Genomic DNA, 10,876 nt, shown 5'->3' with positions numbered 1-10,876 from the left:
GGAATATGCTGATTTTGCTCAGGGTAGGGAGAAGGAAAGAATTTCTAAATGGTCTCGAGAAGGAGATCTTTAGACCTGCCTGAGGTAAACTTCTGACTGTAATAATCTGCCAATGTAGGCACAGGTTGTTCTCTTGGTTACAAAAAAAAGGCCTTAGAAAATAAGCCTTCAGGAGCACAGCCCCGTCAGTACCCGGTAGTGACAAGAATGCACACGGGATGTCAGGGCTACTGAGGGGCATAGGAATGGTGCATAGACCGATGTCTGGGACAGTCAGTGCTCCATAAACATTAGGTGTAATGGAGGTACACACGCACACACATACACACGCCACGAGACACCACACATGTATATGTCAACCATTTGTGGAAGGAATGGAAAAAGAAACAGGTCTGTGAAAGAAATGGGCATAACTTCCATAAAGCTAAAAGTACTTTCCTTTTCTTTCTTTTAGTTTTTACTTAAGTAGTTATTTGCTCATTTTGGAAATGTAAGTGGCTATTTTTGTCATGCACAGCTGTATTACAACTCTGTTCTTCAGTGTGTGAACTTAACAGGGTTGACTTTTTTTAGACATATATCTGCTTCTTTATATCTTCACTAAGGAATCTAATAGCATAACCATAGGCGCTGTAACAAATATCCAGTACATGATATTTTAAATTTTCTCTTAAAAATCTGTGTTAATGACCTGATAATGCTTTGTTATGGCTTTCTGGAAATGTGTGAAGTGTTCTGACAGTATGTCAACAAAGTGTCAAATATGGTGAGAGAGAAGCTGAGAATTGGAATCATAGTGTCAGGAAGTGTTAAAGCTGGAAGGGACCTTAGACCCCCTTCATGTTGGAAGTGATGGGGCTGAAGCCCAGGAGGATTAAGTGATTTGTTCAAGGTCACACATAGAGCAAGAAAGGCCCAAGGAGTAGAAACTGGGTCCCCTGGCTCCCAGTCCTGTTCCCTGTGAGGTTTGCAGTTTTGCTCTTGACTATATTAATTGTTTTGTTTTGTACAAAACGAAACACAGATTGCAGAAATGAAGGAGTCAGTTGTTTTTGGAATCTGAGTCATTTTAAAGGTCACCCCATCTCTCGTTAGTCAGAGTACATAACTATCTACCCCCAATCATTTATTTAAGCATTTATTCCACATGTAACTCTTGCAGATATTCATTTCCCTGACAATGCGAAGCAGTAGTTTTAGTTTTGAATAATACAATCGTCTCTCACTTTAAATCTACTTTTTTTTGAAGCAAGCATTTTTTCTTTCCTTTCTTGAATTCTTGCTTTTTAATAAATATGTCCTTTCTTTTTGCCCCACTATATCCTGACAGCCAAACAAATAGAAATCATTATCACAAATACAGACACACAATCACACACACACCCCCCTCCCACATATGGAGCATTTGACAGATTTCAGAGCACTTTCATGTATGAATTATTGCTATAATTGCAAATTAGTTACTTGGATGTTCTCAAAAGCCCATTTTATAGATGAGAGAGCAGAGTGAGGGAGTTGAGATTTTTTCAAAGTAAAGGTGGAACCTACATCATTTATTTTCAAAATAATGGATCATATATCTTTAATGGATAATTAAGGTTAAATGAGACTATTTCAGAATATACTCCAATTTAGAATTAATATAAAAGAGGATTAAAATAATCTTTTCTACACACATCTCATTGATAAGGACTGATGCTATTAGAAGCTCTAAACCTTAACTAATCTTTTTAAAAATTTTTATTAGGGTATAGTTGCTTTATAATGTTGTGTTAGTTTCTACTGCACAGCAAAGTGAATCAGCTATATGCAGGCTCCTTAAAAAACTAAAAATGGGACTACCATAGTACTCAACAATCCCACCACTGGGCATATATCCAGAGAAAACCATAATTCAAAAAGACATGCACCCCAATGTTCATTGCAGCACTATTTACAATAGCCAGGACATGGAAACAACCTAAATGTCCATAAAATTTGACTAATTTTTGATGCGTTAAAATCTAATATTTGAAATTCTGAATCTGCTTTGAAAGATAAAATAGATTTTCCATATTTGAAAATTAACATTATAGTCATATATGTTCAGAGAATATATAACGTTTATAACCATGATATCTATTTTTAATTTACACAGATCTCTACTTGGTTTCTATCACTTTCATTCTATTTTGCTACTTTACTTTTCCTCCTTTAGCCACTTAAATAGTTAACAACTTATACCAAATTCTTAGACAATGGAAATAACCAGTCCTGGGGCTTGTGAAGAGTCTTGAAGCAGGAGTCGGAAGACTTGGGTTCTATTCCTGACTTGTCCAGTGGCTTGCAGTGTGCCTTTAGTCTAACACTTACATCTCTGAGTCTTAGTCAAGTCTTTTATTAAAAGAAAGTGTTAGATCAGATGATCAACAAGGCCCTTTGATCTTTGTAAAGGTCTATGATCTATAATGTATCTTTCCTGAACACTAACTTTATTAAATTGATTTTATGTTATTGTGTTTCTTAAAGCAGATACATATGCAAACAATCTAAATATAATAGCAGGACAATTCAACAATTATTATACATATATACCTTCATGAACACACATCACAATTTCTGAGGCTTCATTAACATGCCATCAAAGTGACTACCTCTTTCAGTGAAAAACAGTGAAAACAGTTTACACATCTTTAAGATAAATTTGTACTTAATGTAATTACTCAGTGGTAAATGTACTTAGTTAAGCATGTTAGTTCAAATGGTTCCCTGCTTTGCTTGAGGTATGGACATTGAAACTAAGAAACTGTAAGATGAAACCTTGAGGCCATAAACTAAATTTCATTTTTCAAAATATGGGACTCATTTTGGTTACATGTTTAACATAATAATGTTTAATAATACCAAGATTCGTATAATTAATAATACCAAGATTCATCAGCAACTTCATGCACACACACACACATCTACATGTATGTATGTATATAGTCTTAAGTATGTGTGTAATACTATGAACCCGCAGAAAATAAACTCCTCCTAAATATTTTTAAGATCATACATAACATACAATTTAATATGATTTGAAATGTGTTGCAGGTTTTAATTTTTAAGGTCAGCGTGGGTAGCACCCTCTGACATCCATAATGGGGAATAATTTCTGGTATTTGTCTTTGCTGGAGTGTTTAAAAATCTCTAGCATAGGGTTAACATGAAGATATATTTAGTTTGTCATAAATACTTCTGGAGTGGAATGGCTACTACGTCCAGATCAGAATATTCAAAATGTCAATGGCATTTTATGTGTATGTACGTTCCCAAAATCTATTGGCACTGCTGAGCGCATGGGAGGAGCTGAGGCGGTCAGCACTGCCTAGGCAATGCTGTATTCTCTTCTGCTTCAGAGGAAGCCTCTGGCCAGTAGGTGTCGAGAAACCACATTTCTACTGCTGTTTAAGATGTTGAAAATCCATTGTATTCATTTCCTGTGGCTGCTGTAACACATGACAAACACACTGGGTGTCTAAAAACAACAGCAATTTGTTCTCTCACAGTTCTGGAGCCCAGAAGTCTGAAATCATTATCCCATGGTCAAAACGAAGGTGTTGGCAGGGCCGCATGCTCCCTGCAGGCTCTAGGGGAGATTCTCCTCCTTGACTCCCAGTTTTTGGAGACTGCTGGCATTTCTTGATTTGTGGCCACATCTCTGCCACCGTGGGCTCATTGTCTCCTCCTCCTCTGTGCCTTATGTCCTGAATCTCTCTTCTAAGTGTATTTGTGATGGCATTTAGGACCCAGCCAGATAATTCAGGACAGTCTCCTTATTTCAAGGTCCTTAATTTAATCTCATCTGCCCAAACTTTACCATATAAGGTAATAGTCATAGGTACAAGGGATTAGGACAGGGACTTATCTTTGGAGCCGTTATCAGCCTACCCCCTCCATCCTCTCACCATTCAACAATGCGTATTTCATGTGCAATGAATGCTTCAACTGTACACCAGATAAAATGACTTCTAATCACTTAAAAGTTTGTAATCCAGGTATAGAAAATTCACACATCAGTGCAACATCTTAAGACGAAGTGGGAGAGTAGCATAAACATATACATACTACCATCTGTAAAATAGATAGCCAGTGGGAAGTTGCGGTATAACAGAAGGAGTTCAACTTGAGGATGGATGATGCCTCAGAGGACTGGGACGGGGAGGGTGGGGGGAGTCGAGGGAGGGAGGGAATACGGGGATATATGTATAAAAACAGATGATTGAACTTGGTGTACCCCCAAAAAAGTAATACAAAAAATAAATACAAAAAAAAAAAAAGAATAGTGGAAAAAGATGGAAAACAAGAGATTTTAGGAAGTGTTTTAAACTAATTAAAATGTAGAATTTAATATTTAAATTAAATGTAAATTTAATGTGACAATCAGACTAGATCAAGGCTTTTTCAAACCCCAATATTAAACAGATGAAGTTCTTTTCTATTGCTTTGGCTGTGGCTGTTGCAGGCTTTTGTACCCACCATCTGCTATGCTTGGAAATGCCTTTCTTTTCACCTACCTATTCTCTTCTTCTTGCCTTTTATGTCTCAGCTCAAATATTAAAGCAGCAAATAGAAGGCTGTATCACATAAACTTGATAAATTTTAGATAGCTCTAATCACTACTAAGGATTTAAATTATTTGTTGCTCATTTTATTATCTATCTCACCAATCTCCCCATGGAACGTTAGCCTTATAAAAGTTGAGATCTTTTCTATCAAATCTTAGCCCCTAGAATTGCACCTGGCATAACAGGTTTCAGTGAGTATTGCTCAGTAAATTAGAGAATGCTTAAAGATTTTTTTTTCAAATGTCACACTCTCCAGGAAGCCTTCCCTGAACCAACTGCCCAGGAGATCCCCCCCACTCTATGTGCCAATATTACATGGCTTGTGCATAAAAGTAACTTTCATCAAGTTGCATTATATTAATTTATTCATATAGTTATCTTTTAAGAAAATTGTAAGTTCCTTGAAGGCCAGGATTTTATCTTAGCCCTCTTCATAGCTATAAAGTCATATCCATACTAGTTCCTGGCACATAAAAGTCCCTCAGTGAATATTTTTTCAATGAATTATTCTTTGAAAACCCATGAACTGTCATAAAAGCAGTTTGTTAAATCCATCTATAATAGTTTTATGTGTCAAGTTGACTAAGCTATAGCGCCCTGTTATTTAATCAAACACTAATCTCAGTGTAGATGTGAAGCTATTTGGTAGATGTGGTTAATATATCAGTTGACTTTAAGTAAAGGAGATTGCTCTCTATAATGTGGGTGGGGCTCATCTTACCAGCTAGAAAACCTTGAAAGGAAAACTGAGATTTCTCAGAGAAGAAATTCTGCTTCAAGATCCTCAAGATCTAACCCCTGCTTGAGTTTTCAGCCTGCAGGCTGCACCATGCAAATCCCACCCCCTCCCTCGATATGCATCTCCTCTTTCCTTTCTGTAGAACTCTAATTGATATACTATCTATTTTTCCGTTTAAACCCAATTTAGGGCAGTGGTGAGAGTTTAACCATAACTCACCAGATTGGACTTGAAGCAATTTGGTAGACTTTAGAATAATGGCAGTAGAAAATTAAAACTGAAATTAATATGTCCATAAAGGAAATGAAAACATAATAATCCTAAAAAATTGAACAAAGAGAGCTAAGTAACAATTCAGAACCGTAAAAGATGTTTTGAGATTATAAACTAATAATAAAAAGGTTGTTATTATAATTATATTCAATAACATTTACTTAAAGTTGGGTAGTATTCAATAATTTTTTGAAGATATTTATCTTATAGAGACTTGAAAAAGAATATCAACATGTCAGTGTGTTTATGTCATACCAGAAGAGAAGACAAATGTCTTAATAGTTATTTGAGATACTTCACAATAGTTTGCAACTTCTCAGCAAGTGGAGTTGGAAAAGCCTTTTTATTTTTCCATTAGACTGTCACTTTTGCTCAGGAAACTAGGCCATGTCCAGTAGAAATATTTCCTTTGAGATTTTCTCTATTACTGGCTGAGCAGTCAAAATCTTTGATGAGGCTGCATCTAAAAATCCCAGCCATTGGCCTCCTCCTGAAGCAGGAATGAAGACAGGAAATGGTTACTCTCAGCTCTCACCTTCCCCAGACTACCCCATCCTAAATGGCCATTTCCTATCCAGAATCAGAATGCAAAATTCCATCTACACTAGATACAACTATTTAAAATGTTGCTGTCTTAACAAAATGTTAACAAAGATACAAAATAAAAAAACCCCAAAACCCCACATTTAATGTGTTTTGGTATTGATATTGTAAAATGTGTCCTTCTAGAAATCTTTCTGATTTCTTGTGTCTTACATGTTTTGTACAATAAAATAAGACCACAAATAGAAAATTATGACTACTGGCATCTTTGATGAGATTTTGGTATACAAATAAAAAATGATTGAAGTGGGGTGGGTTTTATCAAAGTTCACTTGTTATATGAAGACAAATCTCTCAAGAATCAGATGACCCTCTTCTGGTTTTCAGGGTATTAAAATCACAAAAGTGCCTCTCTTTGTTGGGAAGGACTTTGAGGTGGCCTAGGAAAGATCAGGTACGGTTGACCAGGATAAAGAACATAGGATGCTGACTTAGCTGATCTGATCATTTCAGTTTCAGTACCTCTAAAACCTAACATCTCCTCTGTAAATTAACCCCACTCCCAGCTTCTAATTTCTGTACGTAGCTCCACTCTTCTCCAGCTTTTGGCTCTCTCCATTTTTTGCATTATTCCTCCTCAGTTCCTCCCCATACCCCAAATCGTATCTGTTCATCATTTTTTCTAGTTAGGTTATTTGTACATTTTCTGCATTGTTTTATTCTACTATCACCCTAATTCATTTTCACACTATTACCATAGTCTTGTAGCTAGATACCCTGACATGCAAACTCTCACTCCTTCGGCCTTGTAAAAACATTCACAGGGACCAGATTACTCTTCCTATAACACAACTATCAGGATTCCCCTTGATTTAAATAATTTCATGTGTCTATGGATTGCAGGTAGGATAGCCAAGATTCTTTCATCGGTCACACTGGTTCTTCCAACAAGAACTTTACCTCCTTCTCATTTTATCCTTCTCCTTTCTGTTGTCCCAAATTAATCTCCAGTCTACCAAGCACAACCCAGTCTATGTCTGGGCTATTCCTTTGATTATTCACGATGTGAATTCTATTTAAATCTTTTGCCTTCGAGAAGAGAATAGAGCCAGAGTCTTCCTTGTTCAAGAAATCTTGGTCAAATTCCAACATAAAGCCATTTCTTTCACCAGTTTACCTGTGGTGGGTCTTTACTGACATACAGCACAATGTAGTACAAAGACTCATAGATATACATTGACTCTCAGCTCTGCCATTACACCAGCTGTTGGAGTGTGGACAGATGATATCACCACTCTGCCTATGTTTTCCCATCCACAGACTGTGAATTAAAATGTTTATCTTAGTTGCAGTATTTATCTCATTGTATTTATTTTTATTCATTGCTTCTCCCCCTCCATTATAAGGTTAAGAAGCCAGACATGTTGTCTGTTTTGTTAGTTGCTGTTTTTCTCCTGCACCTAGACTGATGTCTGGCACAGAATACGAAATTCATACCATTTGTTGAAGGAATAAAAGGTTAGGCACCTAGTAAGGGCTTCACAAATGGTGGCCATCACCATCATCATCATTTGTCATTCAGCATCTTTTTAATGTTGCTTGGCATTGCTATTTATTTTTTATGTGAAGTCAGGATGATGCTATAGGTTCTTAGTAACTAGTTGGTGATTGGGCCTATGCAGAATCATACCATAGCTAATACTATACAGGATTACATAGGTCGATTATTTGGGGAAATGAGAGTTTGAGACTAGAATCAAAGCTTATTCAGTGGCATTTTTTTCCCTAGAGACAATATATTCATGTCTTACAGCAAATAATCCAACCAGAGATTATCATCTGCCCCTGGGCTCTTCATGCCACACACATTTACTTTTTTAGTAGCCATTTTTAATTATTTTCTATTCCCCTTCAACTCCCATAAAATAATGTCACATTTTAATAGCACCTCAGAGAAAATAATTTCTGATTAACACATGAGAGTTTTAAAAAAGCCAAATTTACAGACATGTATGTGAGAAGGGGTGAAGTTATTGGTAGGATTCTACAGTGACATTTTAATGGTGCTGTAAGAAATCAATTCTAAACAGCTAACCCCACTCCCAACCTATCCACCTGCACAGGATAATTTTTTAGCCACTCGATCAATTAGTCTTACCTCATACAAAAATATGTCGTTTGGAGGAGGAAGATTTCATCTTCCTCAGTCAGTCATACCACAGCTTGAAAGAGCTTATTCTATTCAACCTTTCCTATGCAAGATTTGATGAAGAAAAATCAGGGAGAGCATGGCCAGCCCTGGCTCATGGAGTTTGATGGTTTCAGTATCAAGAAGATCTATGACCCACCTGAGACTGTTCCTCAACAATGACACAAAATAGATGTCATTATCCCCATGAGAAGACTGAACTACTGAGGGTCAAGGAAGTTGACCAGCTTTTCAAAGTCCTGCTCATAATCTGAAGGCCTTTATTTAGTTATGAAAAATCAGGCACTTGAATAAGTTAGAATCAATTATTGGCTTTAAAGAATTTTTTTGTACATTTTCTTTCCAGTGCCTGTAAAATCATCTGTGTTAGTATGAATTAAAGAGCCACTTTTCACATCCCTCTACCAGGTGTCTCTTTCTCCAAATGCAGACATGCAGAGGATGAAGAAAGGAAGAAAAAAAAGTATTTGATCAGCAATCATAGTGATGCTGACCTACCTATGTGTTTATTTGATAGTTTTGCCTGAATAAATTTTGAGTAGTTCAGGGAGAGGAAGGTTATATTAACAGGAATTTTACATATAAATCTTTGGTAATATAGTCTTGAAAACTGAATAATATCTTTATTGTTCCTTTTTTTGTAGAAAAGGGAAATTAAAAGAATATTTTGTTCTTAAATCACAAAATTATGGTTCTGAAATTCAAGCACGTGTAATTTTTATGTGCCCTCTCTATTATTTTTTTAACCATTACATAAATATAGATTCTGAATATTGTAATTGAAATTCCCAGAGGGGATTTTTGTGAAACTTAACAACAAAATGTAGTTGACACTCGCTCTGTGTTACCCGAGGGATACAGTTTTGATCACGGTCTGCATGGATTCATTCCTGTCAGGACAATGAATTTTATATTCATGTCATAGCTAAATTTTACAATCTTTTTGCCTTTTCAAAGTACAAATGAAGGAAGAACAAATTCAGTTAAAATGCAGTATTTCAATTGAAAGGTAAAGAAAATAAGAGTATCAAACAGATATAATATATAGACCAAAATCAGTCCCTTTTCAATTCTGGTTGCCTAATTAAGTATATTGTAATGCTAATATTAATGTCAATACATGCACATTTATACAATTATAATTTTTTAACATTAAATTTATCACTACAAATAGAAAATAGGAACAAATGAGCTGGGCAGTTATTAATTTCTCTGTAATCATAAGAAAGCAACGGCTATTTTGCTACTAAATCATATAAACAATACAGTCCATTATATATTATCTTTCAGTTTTAAGACATTTTTAAGCCCCAATTCCCCTTTGCACAGGTATAAGACACCAGTGACAGTTGCTTTGAATTTTTTTAAAAAGTACATTCTGATTGTAGGTTCTCAAGAAGGTTAAATATAAATTAGTCATAAAGCCAATGAAACAGACAGGAAATGATTAGGCTGTATGATTATTTCTAAATTTATAGTGTTTTAACACTACTAGTGTTTAATTAAGGAGAATAAGGAGTCAATTTTATTTTAGACGATTATATAAGACCTCAAAAATTAATGTTCTTCTTACTCTGTAATGCTGCAGTTCTAAAGCAGTGTTTTTAAGACAACAAAGTCCTATTTGATAGTCTAGCCTTTCAGCGAAGAGCTCTTCTTCCTGCCTTTGATGTCGGAATGCTTTATTTAATCAATTATTAATCAAAGTTATGGCATTCTTCTTATATATTTAGGTAAAACTAAAAGATGACTTTCCCAAGCCTTTATTGCTTAAATAAACGTTTAAATAGACTGTGAAAACACTTGACTTTGACATGGCAGATATGGCAGTGATTTAAGTTTCAGAGAGCCACGGGTCTCAACTAGGTGCTTAAATAAAAAGGGGTGTGTGTGTGTGTGTGTGTGTGTGCATGTATTCAATGCAATTGTCTACAAGTAGGTGATGAGCATGGGCCAAAATATCCAGAGCACTTTTGATACCCCTCCCATCACAAAAGGCAGGACAGACAATTTGATTAGTGTTTTCTTTGCACAGGTGTTAAAGTTGACAGGAAACAGCTGAAAGACACAGCCTTGTGGTGCAAGCCGGGCAGCTGGACACTTTGTGCGTGGAGAATCTTGAGCAGTTGGTAACATTTGGCAGCTTAACATAGGGAAAAAAAAATGACTGCTAGCAAAATCTCAACTGCTGCTAATTAGCAGCAATGAACTGTGGGTAGGACAGTGCGTTTTAATGTGAGAAGATTTTTACAGTAACCACCACACTAAGGGGAGAAATAGAAAGAAATGCTCCCTAGCTGACCCTCATGGCAATCCAAGCTGCATATTGCAATAATCCTGTAAATTACTATGCTTTCTTATACAGTAACTTGGAGTTAATTAGTAATTTAACATTCCTCTACACTATTAAATGTCTTTCTTGCATTATATTATGTTGTTTCATGGGCTTACCTTAACACTAATGGGGTTTTGTTATATTTTCTCAAAACAGTAACAGTAAAATAAAACTGAGCTGGAAAATTA

Source organism: Hippopotamus amphibius, chromosome 8, assembly GCF_030028045.1.
Source record: "Hippopotamus amphibius kiboko isolate mHipAmp2 chromosome 8, mHipAmp2.hap2, whole genome shotgun sequence".
In the NCBI taxonomy this organism is placed as follows: Eukaryota; Metazoa; Chordata; class Mammalia; order Artiodactyla; family Hippopotamidae; genus Hippopotamus; species Hippopotamus amphibius.
This window is presented reverse-complemented; position numbering follows the sequence as displayed.